Below are 21,569 nucleotides of genomic sequence, written 5' to 3'. Positions count from 1 at the left end.
TTTGAAGCTCCACTGCCTACATAACACTTTATCTTGCCATAACTTGCACTTGTAATTTGTACCTTACAAACTTCACAAAAAACACACAACTGCTCTTGTAATTATCCATAAAAGACTGTAACCCTTCCCAAGGACCCTATCATTTACACAAACTTTCCATCAGAGAGATGACTTTCTCTGCTCTCTTCTAGCTTCCTATTGCAAACACAACAGGAGGTTCTTACTTAATTTTAAGCAGACCACAGCATGTACCCATGTCCACTACTGTGCCTGACCCAAACAGACAAAGGTTTCTGATCAGCAGTAACAAACCACCTCTCCTGCACAAAACTTACAAACCTAGTCACAATTACCATACAACTTTACCTTACTTCAAATTTTAGCTAACCCCTTTAAAATGCCTCCTAACAGTTAGTTAGATGGAGGAACAGATTTTTAGTAGCTTCCCATAAAAGCCACATTGCTGCAGCCTCTTTTTTCATGGAGTGTGGTGGTATATTATATATCTGTATATAGTTCTTAAATTTGTCTTTTAAATTTGCAATGGACAGGTATCTGTTACTGCCTGCTTGGTCTATGAGCTACGTCCAAATTGCTGCAGCACTTGTTTTAAAAGACTCATATCTTGCAGATATGTAGGCAGGGGATCTTTGACATCTTTCATATCTGCCTCACTCTTAACTGTTTTCCTTTTAAACATCTTAAGTTCCCAATACTGTGTCTACTTATTATAGTTACCATTTGTTATTATTCAAATCCAGTATACTGGTCTGTAAAAACGTGCCAAAAAGTCTGATTTCCAAGATAACTGAATCTGAAAACAAAACTCAAACTAAAGCAATGGACCTCTCTCTATAGGTGGTCCGGACTAGCCCGGCAGTCCGTAACCCACAGGTGGGCTTCTAAGTATCCACAAACAAAACTCAAACCAAAACAATGCAACACTTTCAATAGACAGTTTGGACTACCCCTAAGGTCCATAACCCACAAGTGGGCTTCTAAGTATCCACAACCCACAAGTGGGCTTTCCACGTCAAACAACTTGTCTAAGTATCTAAGTACCCACAGATGGGCTTCAAATTCTCTAAATAGAACAAATTGCCTATCTTCAGACATTCCTCTATTTTTTAAACATGGTCAGTCTAACCCAAGACCACTATACCCAGCACTTCTACCACAGCAGTGTACACACCTCCAGATAGACAGAAAAACACATACACAGATGAAACTTACTATACAGATAACATACAACTGATCAATAACTGCAACATAGAACCTTATTCACCTACACACACATTCTCCAACAAAAATGTTACTCAAATTGCCAATTGCTCAAATCATGAGAAAGACTTTATAAAGGGGGATAAGGCAAGGTGCCACACTTATTGATCACATGAGTTAGACAGAGTTCCAGGCACACCATACATACAAACACACACAAATCATCATACACATCATTACACACAGGCTTACACATACACAAAACAACCATTTCATCCACACATACACTAGATATACTTATCAGCAATAGTTGTGCAGTATCAGTGCAGGGTGGCCAACCCAGGCTTATTGAGTAGATGATGATGATTTGAAGATAGCAGATTTGAAGATAATAGCTGGAGTGGGATGAACAGATGCAACTGTGCTCTGATGAAACAGCAGTAGAGAAAGAGACTCACTCAACTTGGCATTTTTAAATTGTTCGTTTATAGGGATTGGCATCCTTTGTTTCAGTGCTTTGGGTTTTTTTCATACCCAGCTTCTGTTTTTGTGATTATTCTTTTTTTGTCTTTAGCATATTTTAGTCTTGGAGTGTTTTTGCTGCCCGTCTGGCAGGATGGGTGCATTCCTTCTCCTCGCTATTTTTTTTGTGCCCTAGGCCTAAAAGGGATTCTTCAGCCATTCATTAATTTACTGACTAATAACTTACATTTGGCACCTTGTTGCTTACATCAACAGTTAAATCTTCTTCTCCCATTTCTATGCCATTCTCTCACCATTCACCCTTTTACATGCACTCATACATAAAGGCTATGCAGAGTTCATTCACTTATGTCAAGCAGAAGAATAGAAAATGAAGTTTTCAAGTTGCTTATAGGACAAGACTAACATAGTTATTTTTCACTATTATTACACTCTATGGTAACATCAGCTACATTAGTTTAGTTCATGCTACAATGGGGCCAGGGCAGGTGGTGGGATGGTCAGAGCCCGGGCCACTCATTCAGGGGCCCGGTGGGAGCGGGGCATATGCCCCCCAGATTTGTAAGCTGGGCAGAGGCACGCTGATGTCTCAGGGTGTGAGCAGTGGTGGGAACCCACCTGCAACCCTGGAGGAGCCTCCTGGGCTTTGACAATCCCACAACCTGCCCTGGGGCTCCATTCACCCCATCTACTGCCCTGGACCACTCCTTACCTCACTGTGCGGGCCTCAATCTGGCCCTTCCCATGCCCCTTCCCCTTCACAGACTCTCTTGTCATGCTGGACTGTGCTCCACCACCACTGGGCTGCGATTCTGGATGAGTGCTGCACGTCTGAGTCTCTGCGTGTCCCTCCCCCCTGATGCAGCCACCTGGAGCCCATGCCCAGGCTGCCTTGTGGCCTTCTAGGCTGCCACTTCTGCCCCACATTTGCAGGGGAGCACTAAGCCCCGTTAGACCTTGTCTTCCACCACCTATGACTGTATATCAATTATTAATGGTCCAAAGTTATGATGAAAGAAACACTAATTTTTTTTTTTAAACAGCCTGGAAGGAACAATTTCTTGAAGACTTTTGAGCCTCTGTTGAACAATGTTGCTTGGTTTTCTTGCCTTCCTGAAGATGTGTGGGAAAGTGACTTCAGAAGTGCATGGTTTGAACTGTAACTGGAAACTGGGGTGCCAGGTAGGGAAGGACACAGACAAAACACATGTAAGAAACAAAAAAGCTTCTGCTAGTGAGGGTAGATAGTGCACATCAAGATGTTCCAAAGTCTCAAAGGCTTTGGACAGAAATTAAACATTAACTGGTATAAGTAATCAGAAACAGGTTCAAATCTGTAATACAACAGAAGTTCAGTGCATATAAGCCACTTTCAAAATGGCTGAAATCAGTTTAAGATCAGTTTCTTGAACTTCTGTCCCAGATCCCCTCCAGATTCAAGTTAACACACAGTCCCCACCATCCCAGGATACTTTGCACCTGCCCTGAACCGCACCCCACCCCCCGCAAGGTAGGTGGGCTAGCCTTGGCCCAAGCTGTCTGCCAAGCCAAACAGAGGAGTTTGGGGAAAAAGCACTTCCCCAGACTCTGAACTACAATTAAGCTGAATACAAGTTGGCAAAATACAAATAAATGTATCAATTTAACCAACAGAGAGCAAATGTTTACAAACCATCTCTCTTCATTGCTGAATAAAATAACAGTTTTAGTGCATTGTTCTTAAAGTAGTTTATTCTACAAAAGAAATATAAACAGCTGTGCTTTCACCAGAAGGACTCAGAGAGAGTGAAAAAAACCATACACTACATTAATAAGCAGAGTACTATGCCTATGCTACCAGTAAGGAAGAACAAATGAGTTTCCCTAGCAGTTGGGATGTATTAAACAAGAAACTTTAAGAAAAATGATAGTTAATGCTTATGCTGACTTCCACATATACAATGCAATGGTACCAACAATCCAAGTTATTGAAAACTTAAGATCTCTAATAAACTGCCACAGAAAAAGAGTAACAAACACAATATTTGCATGGTTAAAAAAGGCAAAATAAAAACGTCACCAAGACCGATAGGCTCACTGAACAGAAATACAGTTGGCATGGCAGAGAAAACTACATGTCAAGTGAGGTTCTCTGAGCTAATGACTACATGTACAGGAAACAGCAAAATAGGATCTTAGAAGTGCATCAGTCATGCCAAAGAACCAAGGAGATAACTGAAACCAGGATGACTTTTTCCTGACATCTGCAGAGGTTCAAGAATAGAGATATGACTAAAGCAATTTTTAGGTCATTAAGCAGAAGGTCAAAATAGGAGCATCACAGAGTGAAACTCAGTGGCCCAGGAACATACATTTAATTGACTTATACCAATTCAAAATCTATAATACAAGGAATGCGTGTTTGAAAAAAGCTTAGATTCTATTACAGCATGCCCTGTATGCTTACCCCAGTTGGGAGAGTTCCAATTATGCATCTTCCTAAAATAAAGGAAAAAAGAATTTGATGGGGGGAAAAATAGTGTAAAATAACTTATTAGTAGGCCAAAAGACTATTCTGTGGAACCTGTGACAAAATTATAAAAAATGCTACAATCTAGGTCTATTCTTACCCATATGCACATAGTTTGGTATGCACATTGAATGATTGAGGCATATCACAAGCCCATGCTTAGGTAGTTTGCTACATCAAGATGTATCTATGTATATATAAAGAGGTGCACTGAAGCAGTAAGGAAAGGAGTGTAATTGCTTCCTATTGGGGAAGATAAAAAGCTAAATTTACGGGTCATGTAACTTGATTGAATTCAGCCAATTTACAAAAGGGATAAATTAGGCCTATAATTTGGCTCTGAGTTTAATTGCTATCACAATATTCTAATAAGATTGGGGTTATAGATTCTGAGAAGTTCTATTCCAGCCTGACAGTACTGGCTGAATGGCTTAAAATGCCTTTGAGAACTTAGTACTTTTTAAATTTGCTGCCTGCCTTCCCAACCCTTGCCAAAGGCAGATCCAAAATCAAAGAACTGTTCCAATCTTCATTTTGTTAATAATTCTATTTGAGGATTGTTTACCTATTAAAACAGGGAAGATATGAAGTCATTAGGGCTGTGCGAACCTTCAGTCCATGATTCAATTTGGCGGAGATTCGGCCCAATTCATTGGTTGAATCTCTGAATCCGAATCAAATCAGCGGACCCTTTAATGTCTCCAAATCGAATCAGACCCCTCTGAATAGATTCAGAGAGGTTCGGAAAGATTTGGCAATTCAGACATAGATACAGCTTTAAATGTTTTTTCTACATACCTCAAGGTACCAGCACAGCTCATGAATGCTGAGATGCTGGGGCAAGTGGAGTGTCTTACAGAAGCATGGGGAGCTCCCCAGTGTGCTTGGCAGCAGACCTGGAAGTGGAACAGAAGGACTTCCAATCCACTTCTGGGTCTGCTGGGGAGCACACTGGGCCCCCTCCCCACCCCCAGGCTTGGTGATTGGTGCCTCCTGGGTCTGGAGGGGCACATGGGGTCCCCCTGCAGCTGATCACTAAGCCCAGGAGGCACCGGGGGCCCCCCAGCACACTCTGCGGTGTACCCAGAAGTGGACTGGAAGTACTTCGGGTCCACTTCTGGGTTCACTGCTGAGCATGTGGCGGGCCTCCCCATGCTTCTGTGGGATGCTCCATCTGCCCCAGCATTGCAGTGTTCATGAGCCACCCTGGTACCTCAAGGTATGTAGAAAAAACTTTTAAAGCTGTGTCTATGTCTGAATCTCTGATTCTCTGAATCAGCATCGAATCTTCAGATTTGGATTCGGCCAAATTGAATCAGGGACAGTGATCCGAATCAACAAATTGAATCACTTCCCTGATTCAGGCTTAATCCAAATCTGAATCAAATAGGGCCTGCTTCACACACCCCTGGAAGACATATGCACTGTTTCTTTAAAACAGGAGCAAGAAGCCAGATGGCAAAGCTTCTAGGCAGAAACTCTATAGGGGAGCACAAAGTTACAAATGTAGCTGTAGGGATAATCCTATTCTCTTTGTTCTTCTTACTAGTTTAGGAAGAAAGTGACCTTCTCTGTGATTGTTTACAATGGTCACAAGACACTTTCTGCAACTTTTTCCTGAATTACTTCCCACATGAGGAATGATGAAGGACTTCCCCAGAGTTATTCTACCCTCCATGCAGAATGAAAAATACCTTCTGTTCATTACTGGGCCCTATGTATTGGTGGGGGGACAAGGCTGCCCTCCTTAGAGCCCACCTCATTGATGACAACTGGGACTCTGAATTTAATGGAGAATTCAATACCTTATGTCATTTCTCAAACACAGAAAAATCCTTCAGTATTGTCCCCCTTTTGTATTGCACAAATTCTGTTGCTTCATGAATAAGGTTTGGGAGAAAAATAAATTTGGAATTGTAGAGTGAAAGTAATTTCTAGTACACGGACATGTGGATAAGTTGATATGTGTGGTTTACATGACTACCTACCTAGCAAGTGTTTTCTTAATTCATTTATGTTTATAAGCTGTGTTCAGATCCTTGGTTGAAAATGGCTACACATATTTGTAATATAATAGTAATTATTTTAACTGGGCTGTAAGGGGGACACAGATTACAGCATCACTTCAGAATTCTCCAGTTCAAGTGTACTCCAATATAATTCTATGATGTATGACAAGTTGCCTGCAATATTACATTGCATACATATGTGCTAAAAATACCGGTGCAGATTTTTCTTTTTAGTAACCTCCTTTATGAAGAATTAATTTATACTTTAAAAAGTTCTTTTTTTCTCATCATGTTTGCTCTAGTAAGTAAGAAAACTAAAGGCAACTTTAAAGGTATTTCAGTAGTTAACCATATAAATAGTCGTGCATACAGTCTTTGCCTCTTCCCTACTTCTGCTGGAGGAACAAACAGTTTAGAAGGACAAGACAGCAAGAGGTCTACTTTACAAGGCTCTGATTTGCAGGTGATGTGAATTTACTTCTTAGGCAATGTGTCCACATGAGCCATCCACTGTGCAGTTGTTACTGCACAGTCATTCAGTTCTTGCATAACGAAGTACTAAATGGCTACGTAGTAACTGGAGTTACTGCACAGTAGCATCCTGATACACAGTTCCCTAGTTACGTTTACTATGCAGTAGCGTGTTACTACTGCACAGTAGTGTCGTGGCATGGTACGTACCTAGCTACACTATTGTAGAGTAGTAACTAGCTACAGCACAGTAGTAACAAGCAACTGTGCAGTAAGCATCTCGTGTAGACATGAGTCAGATTTAGTGGGGAAATTCACAGTGTCAGATGTACTGGGGAAATTCCTTATTTTTATGCCACACTCTTCTTCTCAGCAGGTGCATCTACACATTCATTAATACACTGCAGTTACTGCTTATTAGGCTTAGTACTTGGTTGACCAAGTACTAAATTAATGCGCAGTAACTCGTGCCACTGTGAAGTAATATTGGCACATGGGTTTTTAGTGACGCTTACTGCACAGTAGTCTAATACTATTAAGTGTCGTCAGTGATAGAAAAAGCCCTAAGCCTCATCCAGGATTCAGTATTGCATTAATAGCTTCTTCATGAATTGAAGAGGAAAATTATTGAAGGATTTGGGATGGTCTTTCCGTTTCTCTTCTTTCCTCACCATACCCCTAGGCTCTTACTAGCTGAGGTTAATTGCTGTTAACTGGTGCTTTAGAAACATCCACAACACCTATAAAAAGCAGCAGAACCCTTATTTTGTGTATAAATATTTTGTGCAGAAAAGTGATAGGGTTTGAAGCTTAAGAAAAAGAGGGTGTATGAGTATCTCCATGAAACTTTATCTGAAAAGATCATGGAGAGAAAGAAATAGCATTGCCCCTAATTTGTGTGGCATTTTAAGGTAGGGTAAATCTACCTTTTGTTTTTCACTACAGTGTTACAATTAGACATGCCAAGGGATTATGGTAATATAGATAGAACCAATCCACCATAAAAAACATAGCTACAAAGGAACATTCAAGTATTTTTACAGTAGAAGTTTTCAAATGTTGATCTTAACCTCTTTGATAGCATGGGTGACTGGTGCCTCCTGAGTCTAGAGAACACCAGATTGCCAATGTGGGCTGATCACTGACTAGGAGTTGGAAGGGGGATCCTCCAGCCACCAGTCACTGACTGGGGAGGGAAAGGGGGGGTCCCCAGCAGCCAATTGCTGAGCCAGCAGTGAAACTGGCGAAACCGGAAGTGCACTTCCACCGGCACTTTCGGTTTCACAGCTGGTGCTTCCATGGAGTGCATGTTCATCTGGAGAGAGACTTCCTTGTTTTGCATTCCACCAAACGCATTTTTAAAGCACCTTTTGGGCATGTCTACACTGAAAATAACTGCATAAGAGAGTACTGCAGTGCATGTTGTGCCCCAAAACAGACGTAAAATATCTACCTTCGGGTGGGGTTTGGTATGAATGAATATCTTACTTTCTTGGGGATGTTGAATTGAAAGCAGCTGTTCTTCCCATATAAAATGTAGAATGAATACCTGACAGGGCACCACTATCCATTTCTTTTACTTCTTGCTCCACTGACAAAAGGACTGTCTTCAAGAGTCTTTGGGTGAATCTGATATCTTTTATTAGACCAACTTAAATAGTTGGAGAACGATTTTTAAGCAAGCTTTTGGGTTCAAAAACCCTTTGTCAGGCTAAGGAAGTTTCAGCAGTTGATGTGTGCTCTTCCTGGATGGAATGAAAAGTAAAAAAGCCAGAGGCTGGTCTGGTATGAATATAAGACAGGCAGTCAGTGAAAATGTAGATTGAGGAGTCAATGGGTGAGAGACAGGCTGGGTGAGGGGGAGAGAAGGGGGATGAATAGTGGAGAAGTACCTGGAAAGTCAGCTGTCAGGCAGATTATAATGTGTCATAAATCCAATGTCTATATTTAGTTCATGATTTTTAGTATCCAGGAGGTTCATAGGCTCGTCTCTGGGAAGTGTTTTGCAAGTTTCCTTTGAGGATCAGGACTGAGAGATTGGAGAGAGAGTGGTTTTCTTGTATGCATACCAGCCCAGCCTCTGGCTTTTTAACTTTTCATTCCATCCAGGAAGAGCACACATTAACTGCTGAAACTTCCTTGGCCTGATGAAGATTTTTTGAACCCTAAAGCTTGCTAAAAATTGTTCTCCAACTATTTAAGTTGGTCTAATAAAAGATATCAGATTCACCCAAAGAAACTTGTCTTCCTATGTCCCTAGACCAACACAGCTACAACCTACACCCCTTCAAGAGTCTTAATATTTAAGTCATGTTTGACACTTTCAGTAAGTGAGAGCTCCATATTAATTTTTCTGTATTAATTCCTCCAATGGGGACTAGCAGAGAAAGAGTTAACAACCATCTTCTTTTTTTAGTCTTTTCTGGCTTTGAGTCATTGGCATCCCATCTGTTCCAGGCACCGTCCGTAATTCTTCCCAGCATTCTCTAGGGAAGGTAGTACAATATTCAGGAATTTTAACAATCCTGACAGATTGGAGCAAAATTATTAGATTATAAGAAATCCAATCACATTTGCTGTCCCAGTCCTGTGTTTTTAAGCATTAGGGTTCATATGCTTTGCTCAGTTATGAATATTTTATACGCAACAGAGATTAGGTTATTACTTTTGCTTCTCCATTTTGTCCCCAGAGGAATAGTATAAATGTTAATGTTTGATTGTAGGAATGTAATGAATAAATTAATCTTACATCTAATAAAACCTGACAGTTTTCTCATAAATTGTCTTTGCAAACTATACACTGTGCTAATAGAGATTAAACATCATGGAAGCAAGACAGAAAAACACACAAATATATACACAAAATAAGAAATCATCAAAGTGTTTAGTTTATTCCTGAACAAAAGTTCAGTTAGAAAGAGGTGAAATGTAATAACAGCTTCAAGGGAATTCAGCAGTTTCCCAAAATATTATGCTTTTTTTTTTTTCCACAAGGAATCTACAGTTACTAAAACCTTCTAACAGGCAGCAAAAACAGCCGGTTAAAAATCCCAGCAAGTTCCTTAACATATCATTACTGCCACTTCACTTGGCTTACATCAGGCAATCAACTTTAACTTTGTAGTCCACATTTCCAAAAAAATATATGCAAATTACAAACAACAGGTCCTTAGAAATGGTCACTAGAATTCCATTTCCTGCTGAAGGCAGTTGCTTTCCAAGCACTGTCATGCACATTTAATAATTTTCCGAAGTTTTGAATAAGCTGCAAAGACTTTAATTGGGTCAGCGCCCCTTGTCCACATGAATGAGGAAAAGATACAGAGGGGAATAGAAATAAATATTTTACCTTGTGTAATCATATGTACAAGTGGCTTCCCAACCTGCTCAAAAACAAAGCCCAGGCAGTGATAAAGAGGGAAACTTTCCTGGGATTTGTTATCTGCTAACAAAGAAATTATTATGCTCCTTACATCTGTTTTGACCTCTCCCACGTCTCTCTCTCCTGTCCATATGTTCTCTATGCCATGCCCTTTTCTCTGATGTACTTCCTGTCTCCTGCTCCCACAATGCCATCTCTGTGCACGGTACCTTCCTAGGCTTCTCCATACCGTGTCCCCACAATAAATATTGTGTCCCCCTTATTGATCCACCACTCTCCACTCAGTCTTCTGCACTTCCTATGTTCCTCCTCCTCGTGCCCTCTGAATTCTGCTTCTGTCTAAGCCACCCTCACACTCTACAATTTCTTCTGTCATATCCCACCAATGTCTTGCCAAGTGCCATACTGCCATGTGCCCTTCCTTCTGCTTCCATCTGTATCATCTCTTTCTAGTTCCACAAAAGACTGGTCTATATACCCAGTGTCCTTCTACCCCTCTACCTGGAGTGGTCCTCTTGAAATCCTTTCTGAGCACCTGCCCTCCCCCATTTGGGCCCAGTTCACACTCCTTGTCTTAGGCTCAGCCCAGCAGCTACTAAAACAGCAGAGCCTGGTCTGTGACAAAGTCCATGATCCTGGAAGAGTGGAACATTTACCTGGCAAGTCATTTTGTATTAATGCATATTCTGTTCTTAACCCAACTCGTTGGGTGGTAAAAACATGCCTGCCAAGTGGCAATGAAGAGATTGCAGAATACGCAAAATGTCCCTAGGAAATACCCTTTATGTAAGCTCAGAGCTAATCTAGATAGTTCTGTCCTCTTCCACACCTCATGAGCCCCAGTACCAGAGTTTATATTACTCCCTAGAAGGGTAAAGAGTCTAGCTGGGATTCTGAGGATGCCAAGAAATGTTGGAGTTACAAATCTTCTCAAGGAAGTTTCTTCACAAAGAAAAGTATTTTTATGCTGCCTTGGTGACTGGTTCTTTAGCTTCACCAGGCTCCATTGACATCTTAGGATAAAGTATTCCTAAGTTAACCCCCAGGACTAAGCAATATGGAGAACTAGGGAGAATATGAATTGCTATAGAAGGAGGGGCTACTACTTTTTCTTTTGACATTGGTTTATAACAGGAGCCCTAACAGAACTCAGTACATTTCACCATGGTCTAACTGTAGACTTAAAATTAATGATTAGCAACAGCACCTGGAGCTAGCCAATGCTTTGAGGTCTCTATGAGAGTTTCATTGTTGATTTTTTAAACAAGATTCCTCCAAATTTACAGGCTATTTTGTAGACTTATTAATTTTTCACAGGAAAAAGATAAATAAGTAGCTGGAGTGGAGCTTAGAATAGAGGCTATTTAGACTTAATTTATAAATTATAAATTTGAAAACTCTTTATGGAACTCAGAATTATTTTTAAATGAATTGGAATGAATCAAGCTGCTTCCATCTTGTAGCTGGCTTAGCATTTCCCTTCATATTTCAGATCTGTCTATAGCAACAGGATCTCTCTGCATTGCTCAGTTCTTGGACCTATAATGGAGGAGAGGGTGTCTATGCTGTAAGTGGGGTGCAGGGCAAGGCAAGGACATTACTCTTCTCCCCAACAAAGGCAAAAAGGAGTATTTTAGCCCCCAAATTCTGCAGACCACAGGGTATCCTGCAGAGTAATAGAGCCATGTGTGTGGAGATCATGTGATCCTTTCTCAGACCCAGAGCCAGGTGACCTCATCTCTGGGTCACTGGCAGCATGGTTCATTTCCCTTTGCTCTCACCACTGTTGTGTTAAGTTATCCCACAGGGTTTCCAGAGGGACTGTGGAATATTAATGCTGCTCCAACGTGCCTTAATGCTAGCGGAGCAACTGATGGTTTCTGTAAGAGGTGTGATGTTTCCTTCACACGGCCTCTTCTGTATTCCCACAAAACTCTCCACATACAAACCACAGAAAGGGTAGCGATAAACTATGGGATAGGGTGACAGTAACTTCTGTACTGACAGTTAACACCCTTTCCAGCCCAAGATGCTGGGATATTCCTGCCCCAGAATCATGATCACTGTGAGTGAATTTACAGTTAATTGAATATAAATGTGCACAACTGCAAAAGCATATTGGTTTAAATTGGTATTTTTTTCCTTGCTGACACAGCTGCATATGTGCTGGACTAGTCTCAGTAACTGAGTTTAACTCCCCACAACAGGCTTACATATTTTAGGGATTGGCCAGCAGCTCTTTATGCTAAGTTTTGTCCTCAGATTTTACCATGAAGTTGAACATTTAAACACAGTTGGCACTCCTGTCAGCATGCTAGTGGACTGCTGTGGAGGCCAATGAGACTAGGACTGGTGCAGCCTGGGAATATCTCAGAAGCCAATGACTATGTGAATGCTTGGCAGCCAGTACCACTGAGTGCGTGCTTTGCTGCATGCTGAAATGTTAGATTGGTAAAGTGCACTTAGGTCAAGAGTTGTGCCAACCCTGCAGTCTCTGAAACTGGTATAAGAAATGAGGCAGAATTCCAACTTATAGTTTAGAGGCATAGGTTAATAGGCCAAAGGGAAGGAACAAGTAAAAGATAAAGGAACGTCAGCAACTGTGAAACATGTACTCAGGAATTTAATGCCACCCTTGACCCCACACACCTCCAGAGGTATTGCCAAACAGGTCTTTAGTCCCAGAGTGCTCAGACAGCAGCCCATAGCTGCCCCCAAGGCTGAGACCAGCTCCTTCAGTCCAGGCAGGCCTGGCTAACCAAGCCAGTGGGATCTCCAGCTCCACTGTGCACTCCACTTGTGTAGAGCTGACCAGTTTCCATACACAAGCTGTTCTTTCTTCTCCTTACTCCAACCTCATGCTTCCTCTGCCTTTTTCCCCTGCCCCTCAGCTCCCAGGGGGTTTCTGGGAGCTGCAGTCCAAATTAGTAGATATCACAGCTCTGCAGACTACCCCTGATTCCACTTACGATTACACACATTACTCAGTACAGAAGTTTGGTTGGGTGCTTAACATCAAAGTGAATCTTAACCCAGTTGTACCTCAAGTCAGGAGGGACCTGAGTTAAGAGACACTTTAGACTTGCTAATGTCATGGTTGACATAAATCGTACTCAGCTGCTTGTGGTCCCAACAGCCATTCTGGTGGCCAAGGATAGTGTGAATACATGGTATGTTCTCTTCCTATTGGCCATGCCATGCTCTTTACCTGAGGGTTTTGAAAGGCATTATGAGAGTCGCTATACAAGCTTTATGCTGCCTGGGTTGCCTTTTGTCTCTATGTAGACCCTTTGTAGTCTTAGGAGGAGTATCTGGGATTCTGATGATGCCAAGAAATTATGGAGTCAAAGTCTCCTCCTTAGAAGAGCAAATAGTTAAACAAAAGAGATGGACAATAATTCCAGGTTGAGAGCCTCAGTTGATTGCCATTTCTACTTTGATCTTTTTTCTACAGGTCTAAACACACATTTATTTTTGGCTTGGGTATGCTTTGCTAAGCATTGCTTTTATGGGTATTTATATAGCATGAGGAATAATAATTAAAGTAAGTTGCTGAACATTTATGATGTTATCCACTGGCAATGTGCTGGCAAGTGAGAATCAGACCTGAAATTCAAGGTTTTCTGTATCTTCTGTGAGACTTGATAAGCGACCACTTTGCTTGAGTTCACCAATCATTCAGCAGGTTGTGCTGCCAGTGAGGCCATAAGGAAAGGTCAGCTGTGACATACATATTGATATTGATAAAGTAGGCACTAATGAAGTTGGAGAAGTTTATAAAGACAATTTAGAAACAAAACAAAAACTGGATGTGAAACAGGGTAGCATGCCTTTTGTCATTTTTATTTCCTGCCCTAACTCCATCCCATGAAGTGTAAATGATTACCAATCTACAAGAAAAATAATAATTCTAATAATAAAGCTAAACTAAAAATAGCAATTGCTATCTAAAACTCTAACTCAGGCAGAACCATGCACTTCACTGAGAGTTTTCTTTGAATAATCAGAATCAGAATGTGACCCTCAAAATATTCAGCACTTGTACATGTCTAATTTCTAATGTGCTTTGTGAATATTTTAGTATTTGAATTTTGTTTTCTTCTCTAGTTGCTATGAGTTGACTTTGCTAGGCATTCTGAATGAAACTTGTCAAACTTAACAAGACAGTAGGTTAGTTGTATATAAAGGGAGAAATAGAATCTTTAACCTCTAGGGTTGCCTTTTGTGTCCAGCCAAGCTAAGTAGCAACAGAAAATAACTGGCAACTGATGGCTGAATAGTGGCCTTTTTAAAATGTGTTTTGTGGCCTCATTCCAGGTCGCAGGGGACAGCTGCTCTCAATCTAAAGAGTCAACATCACAATTAACCCTAACTGATATCCTGGATAGGAGTTTGAACAAAGTGAACAATGATTAATCCAAATTCTCAATCCAAATTCTGAGTGCCTCCCTGATTAGTTTGAAAAGATCCCCGCCACCACCTTTTAAAGATGTTAGCACCTTATGTTAGCATTAAATTTGCTCACAGGAAAAAAACAAAGAAAAAAGCAGTTTAGCTAGTTTGAAAGGGATGTTTTGTTTTCTTTTGGGTGTGTGTGTGTGTATGTGTGTTTTTTAAACAAACAACCCTGAAGAGTAAAATTCAAAGTAAGACAAGTCTTTTTTTCCTCTCCAGGAGCCAATACATCTATTAATGGAAACATTTGCTATGAAAACATTGACCATAACTTTTATTTACATAGTATTGTTTTTAAAAAAGGGGGGGGGGCACAAAATCAGTAGCTTGGGCTGTACTGTACATGCAAGCATAAATCTGGATAAGGGTGTTGGTTGAAAGGCTGAGAGGGCACAGACTAAACAGGGGACGACTGTTGAACTTCTGGTAGCATAAACGAACAGAATTGTGAGCCTCTAGGGAGGGATTTAATTATTTCAACAGAGCAGTAGGAAGAAACCATAAATCAGGGAAAGAAGGGTTAACATTCACACAGATTAGTAACAGGTCCATTACTTCTAAACCCACTAGAGTTATTTTTATATTTACAGTGTTTATCTAACTACCTTGGTCAGAACAATGTGCATTAATATCTTACCCAATTAGTTGTGTTTCATTATCTAGTTCTACTTAAGCCAAGACAATGAAAATATTTCCTTTTCTGAACCAGGAAATGACATTACCCAACGTGCAGTAACCTAAATCTATACTTCTGTATTATTTCAATAATTTGCCTTTATGCAAGGGACATAGGAAGAAATCAGGGAAGTACAGATTTTAATGATGAGTAAATGACTGCTGGCAAACCAAATGTTGATAAATATATGAACTGGGAGAATACCTTTTAAAATAAAACTGCTCCCAGCAGTAGCATCAGAAAAGCAGCGATCAATCCTTAAAGGAATTCTCTTCGTAAACAACTCTGCTGATCATCTAGATTGCATTGGCTGAATTGCCATCAGCAGAAGATGTCTGTTAATTGATTAAAAATAAGCTCTTGCTGTACCAATATGCATCTGACTTATTTATTACAGGAAGTGAAAAAAGATGATCAACATCATTGCTCAGACAAACATGCCAAGAGAGTCAAAGAGGATTTCCCTCAAAGGAGCTTTTCAGAAAACACATGGCAGATTTTCAGGAAAAAATATTAAAAGGAATAACCTCACCCTCACCATAATATTTTAGCTTACAACAGCTAAAGGAAATGGAATATATTTCCACAACCTAACGTACTAATCTGAGTCATATATATAAGAATCCACAGCTGAGGATCAGCCTTTGACTCATATAAATAATTTAAATTTAAGCAATTGCATTTGAGATATGACTGGTTTATGTGAGAAGGCGGGTTTTTGTGGTGATATTTCTTATTGAACCAATGGTATATGTCACCTCTCAGCTCCATGTTCTTTGGGACCCCTGACACAGGATGCAGACTGTCTGACTCACAAAGAATCCCTCCTCCCTCAGCCCCCTCCTCTACCTAAACAGAAACTGATTAAGATGCAGTGAGAAACACACCTAAAACCCTCCAGATAAGGGTGACAAGAGTGAAACAACTGCCCTAGGTCTCATTTGCATCCAAGATGAAACCAGATGACCATTCATTTACATGAGAGATGGAGAACAGAAAGCCTGAAGCAGAGACTGCAGTGAATTCTGGGATCAGAGAAGCAGAGGAGCACTGCATGATGGGGAAGCTGTGCTCCAAATGCTAGTCAACCCTCACACCCAGCTCAGCATTTATCAGACCAGTTCTAATCCGGATTTATGAAGGACTTTTCCTTCCCCCCTTCCCCACACCTCTAAGCAGAAGTAAGTTTACTAGGCATCTCGGGCCGTACATTCCTCGGTCCCACTATGGGAGGCCTGTTTAAACTTAATTGGCTAAAACTCACTTGCCAGGTTAGGGAATGCTGAGGCAATACACCAAGTTGGGGGTACAGGCAACATTTGAACAATGGTAAAGGGTTCATCACAGCGTCCAGCCCATTGGAGACCTGACCACAAGTGTTGTCATACTTTTCCCGAGACGACTGGTGGAAGTCCTCTTCACAACAGGTTATGAACACTCCAATAATTGCCTTAAGTCTGTTAAAAGACTATAGTAAGATCTGGAAAAGTCATGCTAAGCTGAGGCTTGTTCACAACAAGTAAAAATCCAAAACCCTGATGCTGCAAGATATCTATTGTTTCTGAAGAAGCCAGGAAATATCCCATCAGTATATCTGCTATCCATAGGCATTTCAAGCTGGCTCCTAAGTATCTGGCTACTCCCTAACCTTATGTGTTTCCTGAGTATCAATCAGTTTCCTGAGATGTTCCAAACCAGATAACCCCTTGTCAATAGAGAAGACAATTTGATTTACACTATTGAGAATGATTGAAAGAAACTGAACTGAGGGTATAAAAATCTGTAAAAAGCAGCAGTGTGTGTGCTGACACCTCCCACTTTCTTTTCGAGAGGCTGAAGGAGGCAGATCGTCTCCCTTTAAGGATCATGCTGAGAACTTTAACCTGTCAGCTTTGCAACCCAAGTGCCTTGGACTGGTGAGATCCCAGCTCTCTCTCTTTTCGCTTCTCTCTCTAAGCATAAATTTCTGAACTTAAACTGTATTAATTAAGCTTGAGCTAAGTTTCCCCAAATACTTAGTGAAACCAGGCTATACTGTGATTGTTTGTGTTTGTTTTTCCTTTGCATGTCTATTACTACTAGTGTCATTATAAATTTCATATACTTAGCAATAAATAACTTTTATAGTCAAACTGGTGGTAACTGGCTATATTTTTCCTTCTCTACTTCTACTTCCTCACTTGCTCTGCAGCAGTGCTTCTTTTACCTAAGCTAAAGATCCCTGTGAAGCCCAAAAGTACTGTGGGGGTCTGCTCATCAAAAGGCTAAAAGATTGGGACGTACTGAGTTTGAAACACATAAGGGGATCAGCTTGTACAGGCTGATTGACCCAGTTTGGCTCAGACATGCCCTAATGAACTGAATGCTGACCATGAGGGTGTCATCTGGACACCCAGCCAGATTCAGAGGTATTCTGTTTAACTGTGTTCTTGTGTCTGACTGTAGTTATTGTTGCTCTGATGAACTGATTCTTGGCATATGAAGGTGTCAGCCTGTCCATGCTGATCAATCCGGCCAGGTCAGGAGTGTCATGTTAATTTGTGTGTGTTTGTGTGTATGACTGATTTGGAGACTGGAGGAACCCAGCCCCACTGAAACTGAGTCCTGCAAGATAGCTCTGTTGGGGATGAGGACTTGCGGAAGGGAGAGATACAGCTCTGTATAGAAACACAAGTAACACAAACAACACATTAATAGAATTACCTGACCCTAGAAACATATTCCAAATAAATGAGCACACCACAAAGTAAAGGGGAAATCTGGTAACATATATTTGGGAGAGATGTTAGGTAAGGTTTCAGGCAGAAATGCCCTCCTTTAAGGTCCAGGAAAGAAGCAAGTGCAGCCTAAGCTAAAGATCAGACACAAAAATGACATATATTTAACTCCAGATTTCCACTCTAAAGCAGAACTGTAATATTTTACACTCAAATTGTACTGTCCTTGCATAGATATAAATTACCATACAAGGTTCAAGCAAAGGAAGAATCCAATTCACTGGGGAGATTCTCAGTCGTGTTACTTGGTACCACAGAAGAAATGTCAAATGGCCTCCAATAAGCCAGAGATAGGTAGTTGATGAAGATTGCTAGAAGACTGCCAGGAAAGATTTCTTTCTAACCTGCTTTATCTGTGTATTAAAGGTCTGAGAGCCTTGCTGCACCCTAATTTTGCACTCCTACCTAATAGAGAATAAAAAATCACTGGTCATGTATACTAGCAGTCCCAGTTCACTGTTACAGAGAAAGAAAGGATCTAAATAGGAACATTGCAGAGGTATCAGCTGAAATAAGAGTTGCTTCAGAGTCATGTGAAATGCACACCTGACAATGTGGCTGATAACTTCTGTGGTTCTCCATTCCAGGTTTTAAGGGAAGAGAAAACTCCATTTAGGAGGATTCCCTTTATCCGAAACAAGCTTACCTCACACGTGCACTAAGATTCACACAAATTAAGTTGCAATTCAACAAGGGAAAGAAAGGAAAAGAAAATACCAAAAGGGTGTGAGGATGGCAATCTGATCTGATTTAAAAACAAAACAAACACAAATTAAAACAAATAAAATAATACAGTAAAATCTCCATTAATCAGCACCTTACAAGCCAGCATGTTCTATTAACTGGCATGCCGGCTTGTAAGGTAAAGTCAAACTTCTCTGAGCCCCCACAGCCCGAGGCATCGCAGGCCGTGTGGGGCCTGCCTCTCTGTCCCTCAGGGCTTGCAGGACCCTTGGGAGGGGCAGCAATGCCGCAGGAGGGGTAGTGATGCCCCAGACACAGCAGGAGAAGCAGCGGCCTGAACAGGCAAAGACGCCTATTTGGGCCTCTCAATTAACCAGCATATTTTGTTATCTGGCACCCCACATTTCTCATGGGTGCTAGATAACAAAGCTTTTACTGTTTTTACCCTATTTAATTATTTCTGAGAAATGTGGTAACACATGACTGAACTAAATTTGGAGAATGTGTCCCCATTCTTGATTGTATAGTCCTCTCAGCATTGAAAAAGAACATGGTGTATCTATTACCAAAATACTCAACATACCTTCTTCTAGGGAAGATGGCTGACACCTAGTAAAGGAAGAGATTCTCTTATTTTGAAACAAGAACAGGTGAATAACACAGTAGGTAAAGTAACTCAAAGGGCCATCTCTTTAAGGAATGTAAATGAGGGATGACAAATATAGGAAGGCATTTTTCAGGTCATTTCATGTATTCATTATGAAAATTGTAACTATTGACTTTAATTTGGATTCAAGTATTTGGAATGAGGTAATACTGATACTTTTTAACAATACTTTTTATAGCTCAGGTGACGTTTAAAACTCCTATTGGAAAATATGAAAGCCTTTTTGAAATTAAGAAATTAAGATTGAATTAGATTGAATTGGTTTGGCTGCTTTATGAGGCCTCCTAGTTCAAGGAAGAGTAGATGGAATATGAAAGGGAGGCTGATAAAGGAAAAATATGGACAGAGGACACTATTGAAAGGACCAGAAAGACTATAACAGAGCTGCTTTATTTGGCTAAAAATGAAGGGAGTTCATAAGCAAGTTGGTCAAATGGTGCCTGTCTAGCTAACTTATGAAATGACATGGCTAGCAACTTTATGTCACTGTGCATGGGGATCTCTTAGCCCTCAGTTTGTAGTGACCAGGCCTGGTTGCTTCTTGCATTACTCATTCTCATGATTGAGTCATAGTCAAAGAAAACTGCTACTATTTTGAAGTCTGATACTCTTATAAAAGCAGATTCTATTCTTCCACTTCTGATTCTAAAAGAGTTCTGAATTTCTGAAGGTCAGAGTCAAAGGTTTACCCGAGTGGAAGTGGCCGAGGTCAAGGTTCCGGGATATCAAGCCAAGGATCAAAATAGAGTCATGATCATAGCAGAGCAGTTGATCAAGGCAAGGAGGTCCAAGACAGGAACAAGCTCAGTGAGAGTCAATGCAAAAAGTTCTAAATAAGCCAGTTAGGTGCAGGGCAGAAGGTGGGAGTCTTTGGGTCAGGAGTTAGTGGCTCTTATTGGTATGCCCAGCTCACTTCATGCCCCACTGAAGACCTCAGGAGAGGACCCAGACTGAGCCAAGGCTGGCATCTGGCCAGCAGCTTGAAGGTGCTGTGTCCTGGGCTTCTACCTGCAGATGTAAGTTTGAACCCTAGGAGCCCTGACCTAGAATGACTAGCAGTAAACCTTCTACTTTACTTGTAAGCACGCATATGTAATTTTTAGATCTGACACTTTTGAATTCAAGCCAGTGATGTCTTAGAATATCCAGTTTTATTCTCTGAGTCTGGAGCAAGTCCCTGGCCACACAAAAATGGCTATGCAAAGGTAGAGTGACCAGTAGAGATCCTGATGTGGCTTTTAGTAAAAGCTGGAGTCTGACTGGGGAAAAAGTGAAAAGATTATTTAGAGGCAAAATAATGCTTTGTGTGCAGAAATAAATTTGGGTTAGGCTTGCTGCTTTTGCTTTTTACTAATTTCTGACAACAATTGCTAGATTTCTTAGCATTGTTACATTATTTCACAGAGCTGTGAAGAGCTCTGATAAAATACTCTTCCTATGAGAAGGGAAGTCCATAAATCCAAAGCAAATCCAAATTCACAGTTGTCCTTGTCAGGGGAGAGCAAATCAGGACAACTGCCCTGGGCCCTGCACTTTGGGGGGCCCTGTGGACAGTGCTGTACAGGCCCCACCATGGCTGCCATGTGCCACCAACTCTGCACTATGGCAGCTCACCATGCCCTCCCCCCACCCCACCCCCAGTCTGCACTCCGGCTGCTAGCCACCCCCCGGCCCCAAATGGGCTGATATGCCCCAGGCCCTGCACACTCCTAGGGATGACTCTGTCCAAAGTATATTGCTATAGCATGTATTACAGTGTCTAAGAAGGCTTGATAGGAAATTGTCTAGCTCAATACCCCACTAGCAAACTTATGTACCCAGCTAGCAAAAATACAGTAACTCTTGAAAGATAGCAGAATGCACAGGTATTTTGTGAGGGATTAAATTATGGACACCTCACTTTTCTAGACATACTATGAATACTGATCATGCAATCTAGGTCTTTGAACTCTAGGTCACTTGTTTGAATCCCATTAAGGTGACTGAAAGTTGTTACAATTTCATATCCTTAATGTAGCATTTGTAATATAGTTTTATTTTACCAGGAGAAAGATATGACACCTGTGATGAACCACACCAGTGGGAAGGGATTAAATAGGTCCTAAAAGAGCGCACAGAGGAGCCCAGGAAGGGTGGAAGATGTGATTGCCACTAGTTTACTGCACATAAAGTTATGAGGATATCCATATCTGGAAAGGGTGGAACCATAGTTTGGTGGGGCAGGAGGACCAAACC

Source organism: Crocodylus siamensis, chromosome 7, assembly GCF_052110815.1.
Source record: "Crocodylus siamensis isolate JL-2025a chromosome 7, ASM5211081v1, whole genome shotgun sequence".
NCBI lineage: Eukaryota > Metazoa > Chordata > Crocodylia > Crocodylidae > Crocodylus > Crocodylus siamensis.
Note: the sequence above shows the minus strand (reverse complement) of the source record.